Source organism: Haemaphysalis longicornis, unplaced genomic scaffold (assembly GCF_048455015.1).
Source record: "Haemaphysalis longicornis isolate Haplotype H1 unplaced genomic scaffold, Haemaphysalis longicornis Haplotype H1 scaffold_9, whole genome shotgun sequence".
In the NCBI taxonomy this organism is placed as follows: Eukaryota; Metazoa; Arthropoda; class Arachnida; order Ixodida; family Ixodidae; genus Haemaphysalis; species Haemaphysalis longicornis.
This window is the reverse complement of record NW_027526460.1, coordinates 63,145,787-63,164,433: the sequence shown is the minus strand read 5'-3', so window position 1 is coordinate 63,164,433 and position 18,647 is coordinate 63,145,787.

The following is an 18,647-nucleotide window of genomic DNA, read 5'->3' as shown; positions in this document are numbered from 1 at the left end:
GTTTAGCTTGTCAGTTCCGTTTTCCTCTGGGAGCTACCATGGCCCACAATGATAAACTGAACACTTATTTGAGCTCCTATTACTTCTTTTTTCAGAAATTCGGGTCCTCAAAAAACAGCGTAGCACGGCGTGTTACTTTTTACGAGCGGAGGCTATTTTTCAAAACAAAACAGCTTGAAGATTTTGTAGGTCGGTTAAATGGGTGTGGACCAATACGACGCGCAGGAAGTGCGTTATTTTTGGCCCTGCAGCATGTGGTCCTCAAAGAGACGTCAAATATCATTTATACAGTTCTCCACCCCTCCACGAGACTTCCGAACCGAAGTTTGAATGCATGTGCAAGGCAATATATAGTCATTTTAAAAAGACGGCCGTCGTTTTGGAGAATTCGGCCCGGGCGTCACTATCCGATTTCTTTAATCTACTTCGGCTTCTCCTCCCTTGTTTCGTTTGGTTTTTTCTTGTTGTGTATGTTACTAGTCTCCGAAAAGTGTACCATAAAGTGCTACTAGGCACCATAAAGGTAATCGATAACAGAATTTCTGTCACCTTAAATTTCAGTCAACCTAAAGAACAAACAGGGTTTCGTAAAGGCTATTCAACAATGGACCATATTCACACGATAGATCAGGAGATAGAGAAGTGGGCAGAGTATACTGTACCCCTATATACAGCCTTCATAGATTATGAGAAAGCATCTGACTCGGTCGAAACCTCAGAAGTCATTAAGGCGTTACGGAACAGACGAGCATTATGTAAGCATACAAGAGAATATTTACAATGGGTCCACAGCTACCATCATCCTCCATAGGGAGAGCAGTAAAATACCTATAAAGAAGGGCGTCAGACAAAGAGACATGATTTCTCCAGTGTTATTCACAGCATGTTTACAAGAAGTATTCAGAACATTCGATTGCGAACAGATGGGAGTAAGAGTTAATGACAATACCTCAGATTTGCTGATGACGTTGCCTTGCTAAGTAACTCGGGGGATGAATTGCAAAGCCTGGACAAACAGTGTAGAACTGAGGGCCTGAAAATTATTATGGAGAAAATTAAAGTAATGATCAATAACCTCGGGACAGCAGAGCGGTTTGAAATAGGTGGCGAGGCAGTGGAAGTGGTAAGCGAATGTATCTACTTAGGCCAAGTTGTGACCCCGGATCCGAACCTTGAGGCAGAAATAATTAGAAGGATAAGAATGAGGTGGAGTGCATACGGCAGAAATTCTCATATAAAAATGGCAGCTTACCATTGTCCCTGAAGAAGAAAGTGTATGACAGCTGCATTTTACCGGTACTCACCTACGGGGCAGCAACTTAGGGGCTCACTAAGAGGGTTCGACTTGAATTGAGAAATACTCACCGGAAATGGAACGTGAGATGATAGGTTTAAAGCATTAAGGGACAAGAAGAGAGCGGAGTAGTATAGCGAACAAACGCGGGGTAGGGACATATTAGTAGAAATTACGAAGAAGAAATGGACGTTGGCAGGGCATGTAATGCGAAGGCAAGATAACTGTTGGTCAGGTACAGATTGGATCCTAGAGAAGGCAAGCGTTGCAGGGGGCGGCCGAAAGTTAGATGGGCAGATGAGATCAAGAAGTTTTCAGGGATAAATTGGTCGCAGTTAGTACAGGACCGGGGTAATTGGAGATTAATTGGAGAGGCCTTTGCCCTGCCGTCGACGTATATAGGCTGGGGACGACGACGACGATGGTGATGATGATGATGATGATGGTAGTAATATGTCAGTAGACCACCCACCACTGGAAACTGCGTAGTCTGTAGCTACGAATTTATATCATGTTAGCATCGTGGAATAAGTCTGACATTGGATGTAGGAAAAATAAATGTTCGGTATGTGTATCCAGCGGAGGCCATAATGTTAACGCGCTCACCACGCGTAAGCTGACCTAAGTGCCGAGATGAATTTTTCTGAAGCACGGGCGTGGTGCCATGGGGATGTGCAGTTTGCTGTGGTTCATTTTTCCACTTGATATTTGGCTATACTTATAGCTGGAAAAGCCCACCTTCTCAGGCTTCTACGTTTCGTATTGGTCCGGCCACATGTCTGTGACACCGCGCTTGCGTGGGCATGATTGCCGTGCCACCCATGATATTTTCTTTATCCTGATGGCTCAGGGTGTTCCGTAACCTTTGCTGCTTACAAAGCCGGGGTTTTTGCTTCATAGGACGATAGTCAAAGCCCAGGACCATGGAAAAGGTCCGCAATGTATCTGCTTGCGAAGCCCATTCTGGCTGTTTTTTCGTTGTTGCAAGGCTACGTGACGAACTAGCAAATAAAAAAAGCATCCTGACCCTGTCATCAGAGGGTCCTTAGCAGGGATGCATACCTACTCACCTCGCTTCGTACGTTACTACCTTAGTGCCGTAAACATTTTGGAGCTCTAATTCAATAACCATGTGCAATAGCAGTGTCAGTTGTCAGAGGTATCGGATATTACCTGCGCTTTCTAGGTAAAAGACATCTTTATTCAGCATAAAGGGAAGGGGAGAGGATGTGGTCAGCTTCCAGGGCCCAGGAGGCCGTGGGCCTGCGCCGAATCGTGGGCTCGTTGCACCAGGGCCAGTTAATGCTCCTGCGCCGAGCTGGTCAGTGCAGACTCCCACTGCTCAGGGGGAGAGGAGGGGATGGGGTGGGTATCGAGCAGTAAATGCTCGAAAGTGTCACTCGCATGCGTTGCTGTAGAGGAAGGCTGATTGTACTTCGTATAATCCGGTGCAACAAATGACAGAACACTATAATTAGCTTTTTTTATTTTTCCAGCAGATCCCATAAAGCAAATAGCATTTGATTACTCTGGGAGCCACAAGGGGTGTTCTTTAGCAGCGTACACTCCAAAGAGCCTTACGATGGCCTCGGTAATCGAGTTGAAGAATGCAGTGTTCCACGCTTCCTGCACAAAACCGTCGAAAACCTTGCTCAGAAATTTAGAAGCCGCCTCCACACCTTTGCCAGCCCCTTCAACCACCACATACAAGTTTTACGCGGCAGTAGGGACCACTGGTTCCTCTGGCCGCAAATAACTATTCTTGTGGGCATCCCTGTATATGCGGAACTTCACCGCAAAGCGCGACAATCCGGCGGAAAGCTTTATGCTGCCTTCCCCTCCTGAACAGCTCTTCCAAGGCGTTGTGACATACACGTCACCTCCGTTGATAAGATCGAGCTGAAGAAAATGGCTACCATTGCGGCAGTAATGAACCGCGGGTCTGGACTGACTTAGCAGATGCAAGCCTTGGACCTCAATGGCGCCCACTTCGAGACCAGAGAAGACTGTCCTAAAGCCTTGGGGACCCATCTTTATCTGTTCCGGCTTATTGGTCAGGATCCGGGACGTGATGTCTTCTACATCGAAGTCCATGGCGTCGCACTGAATGTCTGTGTAAATTGAAAAGAGGGTCGTAAGTATCAGGAAAAGCGTCGACGCTTGTAATCATTGCCTGTATGTGCGGAGACTATGATCCTAGAATAAATATCCGCTGGTGTCATGCTTTCGAAAATAAAATATTTATTTTCTTCCGGTAAGGTTACCAAAGGTTTAGCCTCGAAGATTGACTCTATTTCTGGGACCGAATTGCTCGTACCACCCATCCTAATGGAGTGTATTCTTAGCCTTTCCGCACCACTGTTCGGGACAGGGACGACTTGCCTGCTGAAACAGCCGCGTCATTAATTTGCAGTGCTTTCGGCGAACCACTGGAGCACGTGATACTTGGCAATTTTACCGTATTTAACATGTGTGCCTACCCCTCATCTTATCCCTGATGTAATTCCCCAAGCCGTGGAGTTTGAGGAAACAATAAACAAGGATAAAATAATGAAAATAGAGTATTCGAAGAATCAATACTTTCAAAGCACGATGAACGGTGGATTTCGGGGTGAAACAAGGTACTGAAGCTATGGCTGGAGTCGATTTGTCTAAGCTTTACGTTTTAAGGAAGAAAGAGGCCATTACCAAAATATTTATCAAGCATTTGTTTGTTATCGCCCGAGGACCCGCTGACGGAACACAGACATAGCTTTTTGTTTCGAAACCTCAAGGAAGAAGTTTTAAACCCATACTTTGTGCGTGCGTGCGCGCATTTGTGCGTGCGCGCTGTGCCGTATTTACGGAATTCCTCACAAACTGTCTGCTTGAAAATAGTACATTTTTTTTCCAAAAGTGAGATCACTGGGAATTTTCTCTTTTTTTTATGAAAATTACCATGCAATAAGGCCAGGTCACACGCAGTCAACTGCGACACGAACACACGTGGTTGCTGACCATGTTGCAGTTTCTCGAGCATTTTGCCAACAGCTTCTTCAGCGCAGCAATGTATCATTGAAAAGAAAACGTCGGAAATACTTAAGTGACGCCTAAGTGAGACTAAAGTGTGTAATTTTTCAGAGAAATATTCTCTGCGCGCTGAGAGAGGATTAAAAAAAATTGCAGCAGCTAAATAAGACCCGTAAAACGCCAATTTTCGTTGTGTGTCACTTTTTTAACATTAATACCGACCAACTTCAGTGACATAAAATGCATTTTTGTGTCTTCTCTATTGAAGTGACTTTGCTTCCGCGTGCTAACACAACGCCCTCTGTTAAGTTCCACAACGGCAGGCGTCATATTAGAATACCTGAATAGACTCAAATGCATTCGCAACTGCAATGCCTCATCTTATCCAATGATAATTATTTTACATTTCAATTTTACCAATCCTTGTAAATTGTTCAATGCACTGGCAATCTTCCTTTAATATTTATTGGCAAGAACAACATTACAACAAAGGTTCTAGAATATGTGGCACATTTTTACCACTGTTGCTGTCCAGAAACCGTTGTTTATTAGAAAGATTGTTTATTAGGTAATAAAGTTCTGCAGGTATTACCTGCATTGTCAACAAAAGTTCATTCACGCAGAAGGAAGTTCCGCAATTAGCCGGTGTCCCACAAACGTTTGAGGCCTCCTGCGCAACATTCGCCAAGGAGTGAAGGAAAACCACCTTATATCCACATCAATAGTTTACAATTCATCATCAAACATCGCACACTTTACGGTTCCCAGAAGATTATTTAATAATGGGAAGATCGTTCTTGCATGTACAAAGCACCAGCATACCTTTGGGATAATTCGTCGCACTCACAGAGACAGCTATGAAGAGAACAGACGCCAGGAAATTCACTGGAGCCATCGCTGCTTTGAAATTCTGAAACGATATTTCTAGTGTCAATGTCATAACATTTTATGATGTGGAGAACACTTCTTAACGGAGAATATCAGTCCTCCAAATCAGCAGGTGACTGCCTCGGTTGAATATAACCCCTATGCGCAACTTTTTCTTTTGCACAGGTTAACTTTTAACAGAGAGCGCCCAAGTTTGTACCACTTCTTCCGAGCTTGTAAGAAATTCTCATCGCTTTTCAGCTTGCGCGTGGCATGCTAAAATCACTCTTGCGGTTCAGAAAGACATGCTATTACAACCGTAAAGGGTCAATTATTTCGCTACAACAATAAAGCTTGGACGTCATGGTAAACGCTTCTCCTTTTAAGTAGCGGTTTTTCTTATCTCCTGTATTCAACTTGGTAGGACAGAGGGTATTAGGAACGGCGCACCAGTTCGCCGTAAAAAGAATTGCCTGGATGAAATCGTTGAATGTGACGCTGAAACATAGGGTCCATTTGGGCGTTTTGGGTAAAATGTTTCAACGTAGCGCTGTAAAATTATTTGCGGACCAGCATTATTTGCTGAGCGGTGAAGGTAAGCCGTGGCAATTGAACACCTGAAATAAGGTATATTTATAGAGACACTGAACGAATTTGTACAACCCTTGCATCTGGCAGCACTAAGGTATTCGACCAGCCCAATCCTGAATTTCGTTTTTTAGTGAAGCTGTGCATACTTAGTTTGTGTGAAAAGCTGCTGTATTTTTATGGTCGCTGCTTCTACCACTCCGACGTCAGATTTTTCTAACGTAATTGGATCTTGATGTTCACATGTTTATTAATTTAACTTCTCGTGTCACTTCACAGAAGGTGGAAATATAAAAGCAAATTTCAACTCTCTGCTTTCGTCACAAAATTGCTGCAAACTCTCCCATCGAACTCAAAACGTACACCTAAAAGTGGGTATATTGTCCTGATGTGGATAGCAGTCCGCAGAGCGTCTTAAAAGAACCACGATAACAAAATAAAATCTTGGTGGTGTGGAAAAAATAGCCGTTGGTAGCTGACTCAACTGCAACCTGCCATTTTTGGACAGCATAGAAGACCACACGAAATTATCTGATCACACATATAGAAAGACAACACGCTGATGCTTCCCATTTACGACAGTATATTAGGCGTTTTTTTTATATGAGTGCAATGTACAAACCCGAACTGTCAGATAAAATTGTAGTTGGTAGAAAAACTCGGCAACTGTACCCTCGAAAAGAGGTTGCAAGGAAAGAGGTGAGATAACGTCCGACGAACGTGTACTCGTATCGGATTTCGTATGAAAATTGCACCTGATTTTGTTGTGGAACGGATCAAAATCAGCCAAATCCATTTGCACAATGGGAGTGTGCTTTTCAAATAACGATCTCCACTGTTTCCTTGGTGTCTTCACAATTTTTTTTTTCGTTTCGAAACTGACTTAAGGATTCGGACGGGAATTAGGAGATCGGCGAAAAGTCTGTATCCCAGACTTCGACGACAAAGAGGTGCGGAGTATAGTAGGGCTACACAATGTCCGTCCACGTTCGTGGTCTACAAACGCAAAAAATTACACAGGCATTGGCCCTGGCAGGATTCGAGCCTGTGTCTGGTCGACCAGACAGAGTTAGTGTTAGTCGTCTTACCTATTGGCCTACGACCATGAGTTAGTACTCGAGAGGCAAACGGGTTCACTCCGTTGGTTGTAACGTTGCGGAGTCCCTTACGACCTCCCAATGTCCGTTCGTGTCCATCCGTGCGCACACCACTGTCAAGCGAAAATCAAGCGAAATTCGATTTGAGCCGTGAGTTGCAGTATCATTTAGGGAATAATCAAGGTGCAACTCACGGTACAAATCGAATAACAGTCGGGGCGCTAATCGGATGTCACTCGGGGCGCTACTTGGATGTGATTTCAAGTCCCCGAACTCCGCACCCTCGCCATCGTCCACGGAGTGGAGATGCTGCCATTTTTTTGCTGCATTACACAAGAAAACGGTCTCCCAACCGTCGCGGTGGCTCAGTAGCTAAGGCGTTGTGGTGCTGAGCTCAAAGGTGCTGGGTTCGATCCCGGCCTTCACCGTTTATCTGGCAAAGGCGAAGAGCAAAAGCGCCCGCTTGTCGAATAAATTGCGGCGCGCGTTAAATATTTGCAGGTGGTCGAAATTTATGCGGGGCTTTCCATTTCGTTGAGCCTCGTAACCCAGGTCTAGCTTGTGTGCGTTAGACCCCACAGTTAATCAAATCAATCAAAATATTCTTCCGGGTGTACCTTCAAGCGCCATCGCTGCTCCTCTGTCACCAAGACAGTTGTCACCAAGAAAGTTGGTGTCTTCGTTCTGTGGAGTGCCCCATTTCTCGTATTATCGAGCTCGCTCAAAGAGCGAGGCCTTAAAACTTCTAACGTCGACATTAACGACAAGACAGAGTTCCAGCAGAACGAGGTGACCTGTGACGCTCACCCCACCATTCACGCACTATTACAGGCTTCCATGCTCCCCAAGAATATGAACACGAAAGGCAAGCACGGCATGTGCCGCGCCTTAGGTAAATCGCTAGACCGACGATAGGGCAATGACACACGCGCACTCTACACCGACGCTGCCAGTTACCCAGTGACCCCAACACCAAAGTTATAGTGACTACACCAGCTGGATGCAGTTCGCACATAACGTGCTCTGTACGCTCCCACCCCACCAGTGTGGCCGAGGGAACGGCAATGGCCCCGGCTGTGTCCCATGTTACCACTGCCCTGCCCACGGAAGCTGACGACGACGATACAGTTTCAGGAATAATTATAAGGAAATACCCAAACACACCTATTGCAAGCTAATCTAGACTTGTCTCCATTCAAGCGCACAACGTTCTCTGGCACTTCGAGCCACCCACTCTTTTCTTAATTTGTATTGTCTGCGCCCCTAACCACTCCTTTCCGGGTAACAGGCGGGCACACGTGCTCGCCCTAGAGATGACCCACCGGGCGTCAGAAGTAATAAAAGGACTTACCAAGGGTGATTCCAAATATCAGCTTCCACCACCCCATAAAGCGTCTCAACTACACACTCACCCTCGTACACTACCGAACACAACAAAACACTACAACGGCACCCCCCTTACTTTACCGCGCCCACACAACGTCATGACGCCATCGCCAGACATACACGTTTCGAACTTACACTACAAACACCTTTTATTCCCGCCAACACCTTAGTAACAGCCCGGCTTGTGATAGCCACTCTACATTTACCATTCAAAATGGAAGGGCCCATCATAACCAGACGGGCTCATTACCATACACATTCCCAGCCCCACTCTTGGGAAGACGCTCTGTCCAACACATCCCCGCAAAACCAGAAACGTCTGATCAATCAATCAATCAATCAATCAATCAATCAATCAATCAATCAATCAATCAATCAATCAATCAATCAATCAATCAATCAATCAATCAATCAATCAACGAATGTTTCCCCGCAACCATATGACCAACACCCCGGTCGCGTGCGAGGCTTCTAGGCCGTCACAGGCGTTGTGTGGATTCTGTTGTACTGCAGTAGAGTACGTCTCCGGCGGAAAAGTAGACATGGTTTATCGGTATTGACCGGCGCTAGAGTTGCGGTGGTCTCTCGAGTTGAATTGCGCTAAAGATGGCCAGAACACAATGAGAACCTCTTGAACAGAAAAAAAAAATTACTGCGGTTACGTACGGGTTCCTCCGAACTGCACTGGAGCACCCTGTTCTGCAAGTGCGAGGAGTTTCTTCTGATGCATGCACAGCGTCACAAGAGAGTAGACAGTAGCTTAGGCAGACAATAAGGAGGCAGAAGTGCGTAATAATGGTTCAGGTCTAATAAGCAATAAGGGCAATCCTAGTCAACATTGAATAAAAAATTATGGCTTCACTGTTTTACAGTATTTGCTGGTACGTACACGAACTTGTCAAACCTTTTAAAAGCGGCCGGTGGACTTTCTGCGTGTTATACAAGGTGTGTGTAGCTGATTAAAAAGTCAAATATGAACAAACATCGGCGCTTTAAATCATACCTACGCTACATACTCAGTACCGCACAGCCTATTTGTATCGCGTTGTACGCGTGTCTATCTGGAAATTGTGACCACCATGAAAAAAGCCTTGCTGAGCGTTCTGTGCAATATTTCCCCTCAACTGAACCACCGGCAAGTTGATAGCGCCACTGCATCCTTCATAGGGCAGCACTTCCTGTCATATAACGAGCGGAGGGATAAGAATATCATGTCGCACTCGCGCATTTATGGCATTCACAAGTGCGCACGAAGCAATATCCAATTGAGTAGGTGGCGCTGGAAGCAAAAATATTGCGTCCGGTTTTGAGCCTTTGTGCAAGCGAAACATGCGCCTTCAACGTTTGCGATAGGAAGAGGTGAAGTCAATCCGTGACCTTGCCAATCTCCGTCAGGGGCGATCAATAACCTCTTGCTAACATGGGTACGAAGCCTGGCGAGCTCTTTGTTGATATCTTAACGAGTAGTGCAAAGCGATTGCTGTTTCGCGCGCTTCCCGGAGCCAGCTGGCTATGGGAAGCAAACAGCACCCACTTTCTGAAATCTGCTCGTAAAACGACACTTCGTATATGACCGCAGCATTACTTTCAAGATTGGGGCTCCTATTGAAGCACGCTCAAACCTCCATCCAGGCGCCCGACTTGTTCCACTGGGAGACGCAACCGAAGCTACATAAAATATAATGTATATGCCAGTGACACACTCTAATTTTAATGAACTGTTGAACCAATAGAGAAAACAATTTATTTTAAAATAGACTCTCGGATTCGACTCCTTAGCTATTTTTTAGGTGCTTGGTTGCAGACGCATGCTCAAATGCCTGTAGACCAATTCTGAAACGACGTATAGTGGAAGTTGATGATGAGAAGGAATTCCTGAATCGATAGCAACAGAGCTGCCGTGTTAGTTTGAGCGCAGTTTCTTCCACGTAAACCGTGTTATGCAGAAGTAATGATGTCCTTAGTGGAAGTTGATAATGAGAAGGAATTCCTGAATCGATAGCAACAGAGCTGCCGTATTAGTTTGAGTGCAGTTTCTTCCACGTAAACCGTGTTATGCAGAAGTAATGATGTCCTTTTGAGCACGCACATCGTGAAACTCCAAACCTTGCGGGTGGGAGTGCTGTAAAAGCGAACTTTGCAATAGAGGACCAGGAGCGCAAACAGTTCGCTTTGTCCTGTACTGTGCTTTAGCTCGAGTAAGGTGATTGTTTTCTTGAGCGCGACCAGTGTTGCAACGTCAAGCTTTCAAAATTCATGCTATAACCTGCTCTACAAAACCACGCGAGTTAGAAGAGAAATTCTTTGTTTGCACAAACAGGGGTGCGGGCCTACTTTAATAGAACGTTTACCATCTTCGCTGTCGTGATTTCCTCTTCAGAAACCCCTTCGTTTTCAATGGAGGACGATTATTTTACAATTTCATGGCTGGTTGCTCATGCTCTTTGATATAAAGAATTTTCTTTCCTATTCTTCTTGTGGCCGCTCACCCGTATGTGTAATGCTGTTTTTGTATCGTCTGTTAACGCTCTTGGACGAGTTCGGTTCATTTTCAAGAGGACTGAAGTACATTTTGTTAAGGCAAAGCACGGTGCCTAGTTATAATCATGGAAAGATCTTTCTCATCTGCCTCGAAATTTGTTAAAACGATTGTAATTTTTTAAATGTTTTTCAAGTGCCTGCAGCACTAATGACAGAGATAAAAACATTATAGGGGGTATCTATTAACTAGTGAGAATTCACACCGGCGTTCCGAACAAAGAAAAATGATACCCCATGCTTTCTTGGCACAAACGCATCAAGAGTAAGGCTACCTTAAATAAGCACGACCGTTCTCATTCTCGCCATATGTTGAATTACGATCATAGTTGCAGACGCAGGTTGTTTGTCCAACGAATCGCGGTTTCTTATTCGAACAGAACACTTCCACTGGCCCAACTCAGTAAATATTTTCCGCTTGCAGTAATTTGGGCTAACTTGTATGCACCCTGTTGGAAGTTCAGAGCGTCTGAATACAAAGGGCCATCTCCCCGCGAGGGGGACTCGAGTAAATGCGTCGCATAGGGGGTGGGTGTATTGCGTGTGCGATGTCTTCAACCGGTGTTGCGACGTTGGTGTTGGATTGCGTCGTAGCACTGGTTGAAGGTCTTGATTCCATCCCGTACAACGCTGACTCCGACGACAGCATCTGAAGAGAGCGCATGCGGTGACTGGATTGGAGCCGCGCACATACCCGATTTTATCTGGTTCGAAAGAAATTGACAGCGAGAGCGAACGCCGAGAACCGCCCCATCACGGCACGACCGCGCCACGACCACGTCACGACTACGTCACGATCACGCCACAACTGTTGTTGCTCCCGCGCCAAACTACGACGCATGCGCGCCCCACCTGTTGCTGAACGCGATCCGAGCACGCAGAGAACACGTGAGGAGCAGCGGAGAGCAGGCGAGGAGGAGTGGGGGAGAGGGCGCACCTGGAACGGCTGTTGCGGACGCTGAGGCACGCCAACGCCGGGTGACATCGTGAGTTAAAGAAATGCTCTGCATTTAAAAAAGGACGACGAACCTGGCTCGAATGGATAGGATATGTGGAACCACGTAGCCCTTGATAACATCCTGATTAGTGCTTTTTGAACGATTCTTGTCGCTGAGGAGGCAATAAAGTGGCCCTCTCTTTACCTCGTCCGCTCGTCTGTTTTCAGCACATTATTGCCATGACCAGGATTCAACTTTTCTGAGGTTTAGGAGCTTCCTCATGTGGTCTTTTATAATAACCGCTCTCTGGCCGAGTCGTTTCTTTAGCAGGTCTATTGCGGTTCCGTAGCTTTCGTTTGTAGTTGGTGGTCCATTGATTACACACCGGAAAGATGAGAAATTTGGCGAAATTTAATACTATACTACCGTGCCAGCGTTTCGCACAGTGTATACGCCTGAGGAACTAACTTTTCGGCCGTTGCTTTTGTGCCGACAATACCTAAGGTCCCTTCTGGCGGCTGATGACGCATTTGAACTTTTAGCTTGGTTCATAGCTTTTTTGTTCTCGTATGTGGCACCTAACAGAAGTTTTCATTGCAACATAAACATTCCACAACATCTGAGGCCATGGACCTGTATTGTGACAAGAGCCTAATCCTCCACTATACCATTTTAAAAGCAGAGCTGTTTAAGCTTCTAGTTCCGCCGGGTAGCGTTACCAGAAAAACATGCAAAAAACAGGCCGATCGCACGTGAACGTGCGCCTCGTGCGGAACGCTCCCAGCGCCAGCCAGGCTTGCACATGAGCTTGCGCCACGTGATGAGCTCGCAAAAGAAAATAACAAGAAGGAAATATCAAGCGCATGCACGCGTGAGCCTCGAGAGCACTTTGCCTAGCGTTCGTGACGCCATCTCTCGCGTGCTATTCTCCTCGCCTAGTTTACCTGCGTTCGTTCATAAAGTGAGAAGCACAGACGCCGATTTCGGGCAACAGACGCCCTGTTGGCCAAGTCGGTGGCCGCGGGTTCTAGCGCCTGCTAACGCTCTCCACTTTGGGAGAGATGTGAAACACTGCGGACAAAACAATCTGGGACTACCAGTGATGGTTGACTTTCAGCGGCAATATCAGAAAACTATGTGAGGTGCGAGAGCCCCGTCTCCGACGAAGGGAAAGGGTACGCCAGCTCTGCTGTTTCTCTAGCCTTGCACCACTAGTGCAAACTGCGTCAATGCTTGCAGCGTAAGCTACAATGGCCGAGGTTGAGCAGTTTCGCGTGGCTCCTGGAGAGCCGTGCTGCGCATGCGCGAGGAGCAGTGACGTCTCATGGCGCACAGGTGGCGCGCCGGAGCCGCCACCGCCGCGATTGGATTGGATTGGATTAGATTGGAAATCGTTTTTAGCAGCAGTAAGCACGAAATCAGCTAATCCTAGACAACCATAAAAAACGTAAGAATAACCAGCTCACCCTTAGCTCACGCTACGTATATCCTGGCATTGCCGATCTAAGCCGCAGCTAATTTTTTTACCTGACCGACGTATTTAAAACAGGCATGCAAGCATTCGGACGTAAAAATGGTTTGAACACCACCGCAGGCGGTGCAGGTAACTTAACTAGTAGAATTTCGTCGCTTTCAGTTAAAAAAACTGAGAAAACTGTTTGTGTCCCCTGCACGGAGTTCTTGCCGCGTTGAGCTTTGGACTCGAGAAGAAATGGTCAAATAAGAAAATCTCGAAGTAGAAAATCTTCTTTCAGCTTTAAGAGGAAAAGAGGATGTCATTAAAACTCCTGGCTTCTGTTCTCTTCATAGTGTCATGGTGGTTGCTGCTAGTGGACAGCATATATATATATATATATATATATATATATATATATATATATATATATATATATATATATATATATATATATATATATATATATATATATATATATATATAAAAAAGTAGAGTCCGACGCACATCTCAAAGAAGGTTTACTGTGATTTCGCCTGGAGGACCAGTCTTCATCGGAGTAACAAGTACAGAACATTGCACTACGCTTTTAAACGTGCGTGTGGACAGAGGAAGGTGCGCTACAATGTGCCCTGTCTAAAAGAAATTATACGTCATCAATCACAAAAACAAGAAAACATGGAAGATATACACATACAGAAGCACTGCCCTTCCACTTTTATGGGAGAAAAGGTGCGCTATAGTGCGCCCTCCTTAGAAGGAATTATGGACACGTTATGCAACAAAAAGAGAAAAAGTGAAAAGTGAACGCTTGAATGGCATTGACTGCGCAATCAACCACGGATGGTCCAACCATTTCGTTATGAACCGATACTCAACCTCCTCATCAGGCAAAAATACAAATTGGCGCTGGGTCTACCGGCGAGGACTGAAGATAGGCACACAAGGTTAGCCAAACTGAACAGCTGAAACTCACAGAAACAGCTCGCGCCACTTTACACCGTCACGGGTATGAGGTGAACCTGGATTCCCAAACCCAAAAAGGCGTTTCCCACTTTGCCTGAGGGAGTAGATCACGGTTGCCAATATCCCGCGCAAACTGCAACCTCTTTATCACAAAAGAAGGAGAAATGGCAGGGTGAAGGCAATGAAAAAAGCGGGCGGTAATGATAGCGGAACGAGGTACGTCGACGCCGCAAAATATTGAAGCGCTAACCATGCAGCACACGCGACAACCGTGACCAGCACCAAAGGAAAGGAGCTAAGCTCGGCAACTATGACGACTGAAAACATTGACTCCGCAGAAGAAGCGATTGCTCTCACCACCACAACGATCACGAAATGTCAAGCTCGCACGATTATGATCACGGACTACCTAACTACCTGCAGAAATTTTCAGAATGGCCTTATCTCCACAGTGGCGCTTAATATACTCCTGAAGCTAAACAATCAAAACGAAGGTGACGTACCGGACATATACACCATGTGGACACACGGCGTGTGAAGGATCTCCCGGAGGTCCTGGCGCTATCGACGGAGCAGTGGGAGCACCTGCTGTCCAGTGAGGTCCTCGATAACCAGAACGGACTGGTCTTCTGGGCCAGACAAGCAGCTGAGGGCCGTGGCATCCTGGACTAGGGACGGTACCCACCCTGGATGAGGAACGCTACACAATGAAGATCATCCTGCGTTCAATTTTACTTTTATAGGAATGAATATACGTTTATTCCTCCACCTCCTCCTACTCCTTTCTGCTTGTTTTCGTGTATGAATGTACGCTCATTTCCTCTCGAAACTCCCGGTCTGACTGCCCTTGTGAGCGCTCTCCTTTCCTCCCACCACCGCAAGCCAAGTATAGTACTCTCTCATGTTTGAATCCCGTGACTCTGAATCTGTTAGAACGGATGCGAATGGCAAGATGTGCGCTATCAGCGTGCATTGACATGTCTTTTTTTGTGAACTCTCCTGCACCCATTGCCAGCGGTCGCTGAAACTGGATATTAATTTCTTGATTTGATTGTTTTTTCTTCCACTTTTAGCGAGCCTCTCGCGTTGCCCAAGCCCAAGTGCAAGCCTGGAAGACGCCGGACGCTCCTCAAGAGGCGACGCTCACGTGCGGTCGGTTTTTTCTAGGTATTTTTTCTGTTCATAGACAGCGCCACCAAGAGCTTAGCTGTTACAATCCTTATTTTGCTCCGCGAACCTACAGAAACGGGCAACTTGCTTTTCTCTAACCTTTCCAATGCATTTTGCAGCAGTTAGAAGAGATGGGCTCAGTCCTAAATACCCTAGAAAGCAGGAATGCTGAAGTAAACACCATTTTATTTTACGCCGCGGTATCTGTGCCAGTATTTATCAAGAGCTTGGTCACACTGTACTGTTCTTTGTAGTGCTTTTTTGCCCTTGCACAATAACCATAGTTGAGTGATTAATTTTCAGAACGTCACCAATTTTGTGTTCGGTAACGAGAAGGGTTCTTAAACTTCTTCTGTTGACATTAAATGGCGGGCTATGTGGTTTCAAGTTCAACGCTGACGCGCTGAGCCTCTTTTCTGCGCGTTGGTGCTAGTATCTGGTTGGAGAAACATTTAGGTCGAGAACGCCTTGAGCTGGCCTATTCTAGCACGCCACTCTCGTTTAAAGTCGTTTTGAAGTGAGAATTTACCTTTAGAACAGCGTTCATTGCACGCGCATCGTTTGCTAGTGCACTGCTATCATATACAGGCTCAACCAAAAGCTTTCGAAAACCCTTTTGTGCCCTGCACGCAATACGTGACATTTACGTTGGAAGTAAAATGGTTGATTCAATCTGATTCAACTGTATGGAGTGCACCAATTATGCTCGATCGTAGCAACTAGCACATGGGAGTACTAATGCAGACATCTCTCACGGCCTTAAAATTTCGCCTTTCACCCCCACGTGTCAATTCTGGGTGAGAAAGCCTCGTGCAGATGTAGCTGCATGGGCCACCTACGGCGAATTCTTCTGCGGTGGCAGTGTCTTTTGTCATGGTGGTGACAGAAGTCAGCTTGTTTCCTTGGTTGTCTAAACAGGTAATCCCGAATGCCGGTTTAAAGTGATACTAATAGGCTGCGTGCACGTAGCAGATTTGTCGCGGTTACACTTGAAGCATCTTGCTACCCGCTCGGATGCTGGCATGTCGGTGATGTTGGTCATGAACGGGGTAGATATTCCTGGTATTGGGACGGCGGAGGTATCAGCGCTGGGTTTCAGTGGTACGCGTTGGCGAGGGTTGTAGGTGCCAAGGTGTTGGTAGCCAAGGCGATAGGGAGGACGACCGTCAGCGGGTGGTACTTGAATGGTTTGACTTGGCTAACATGATACACCTCGCGAAGCTGTTCCTAGGTGTTTTGAATTCCCACAGAAACAAATTGGCCCAGCTTGCACTAGTGGTGCGAGGCTGAAGAAACAGCGAAGCCGGGGGTCCACCTAGCTTCTTCCGGTTTTGATATCTTTCTCTAGATTTTGCGAGGATTTGCTAAGTTTGGTTAAGTTTTGCGATGTTATTGCTAGGCTAGGCTGAGTGTTGAGGCGTGAGGCCAAGTTTAGACCGATTTTACAAGAACGTTCCGGTCGTTCCCCCCCACTAACAGTGGATCCGGGGAAAATAGACTAGGTCGACCCCCCGCTGCGCTGTTACTGCAGCATCGCACCACTAGTACAAGCAGCGCCACTTTCAGATGCGAACGCATCTCATTCACTCGCCTTGACCCTGCATCCATCCGGCGTTGTCGGCGTCCACCCGTCACCCATTCTCCTCGCCGCGCCAGCTGCGCTCTCCGCCGCTCACCCCCTCTCCTCTCCGATAGCGAACACTCTCTCGCGAGGGGCATTGGATTGAATTTGATTGGATTGGTTTGGCGTGACTTGAATTAGATTGGATTGGATTGGATTGGATTGGCTTGGCTTGGCTTGGCTTGGCTTGGCTTGGCTTGGATTGGATTTGGATTGGATTAAAGTGGATTGTGTTGGATTGTGTTGCGTCATAGGCGCGGCAGACGCACTGGCACCCGCGCATGTGCAGTAACTCTCTCTTCCGCGGTCTCCTCTCCTTCGGGCGCGCTGCGCATATAACCGGTGTGCCGCTCTCCGGCGGCCTTTCGGTCGACGGTTGCTCTCCGCGTGCGCTTGAACCCCCCTCAGCGTCGCATCACACCAGGGTGCCCGCGAGGGGAGGTGGGCGTAATTTTTTGTTCTTGAGTGGCCCAACAAACACTATCATATTTAAAATGGTATAGTAAGGGGTGCGCATAAGCATTGGCCTAATGTGCTCACACTCGAGCAGGCGTGAAAGCAGGCTTCAGTGGCGTAGTACCCTATCTGCAGTGGTGCACTATTTACAGGCGGCGGAGTTTTTTCACCGGACCAAACTCAAGGTTAAGCGGCTCCGCCGCTAAAGGTTGGCAACTGAAGTAGCTTGAAGAAGCTGTAGAGCTAATTTAGTATACGCTCCTCGGATAATGTCCAGATTTTCGATTTCGCATTTTTCAGGAGCTGCAATAAAAATTGTTTAAATACGTTCATTTATTGTTATAACACTCTTTAGACGCAAGAAAAATTACTGTGTCGAAAGGAACGGGAAGACCAGTGTCAGGCTCCCGAAAAGTAGATGGAGCGGACTTCGAGGCAACAGGCGCCTCCGATCCTCGTCTTCCTCTCTTTTTCTAGACGGGCCCTGTCTGCGCGTGTTTAGTTCTCAACAAACACTTCAACTCAAAACACGTACGTGTGTGCAAATTACGGCCTCAGAACGTCTTACAACCAGCATATTTAAGGCAGTTTCGGTAGCTGGTAGAAGCGCGCTCATTTCTCCTGATTGCTGTCACAACTGAAAATTTCCTTTCGACTTTTACCGTACGAATAGAGAGAGCAAGATACCTTAGTACGACCAAGGTTCACCAATGTTGCAGATTTCAAAGTTCTCATGGCTCACAGAAGCACTCAGGGCCTGCCTCAAGATGTCGGCTTCATGAACCACAATATTGACACTAGGTGCATAGTTTTTGAATGCGGGGAGCAACTCAGTCTTCACATTTGTACACACAATTCGAGTATCGAACCCCATCAGGGCCTGTCAGGTGAGCCTGCTTTCTCAAGTATGCTAGTCTTTAAGGAGGGAAAAGAAGCCCCTACACGATACGTGTGAACGGCGAGCGGCAAGGTATTGTACAGTCATGAACAATTCAAATACGAACCGCGGAGCGCGTGGCCGAAGATATACCGGTGCCGTCACCTGGCAGTGGCCGTGGAAAACGCACGCACATGCGCACTTGAGATGGTGGGATCGAGGCTGCGTGTCCCACTGCGATATATTGCATTCTCTTTGCTCGCATGCTCGCCTTGTCGCGATGCGGCAAAAGCGCTGAAAACAATTGTTAGCGATGCCGCGCTAGTTTGCATCTGCGGCCACTGTGCGCTCGGATGACACGAGCGCCTGCTCCCCGTGTGTGCCGGC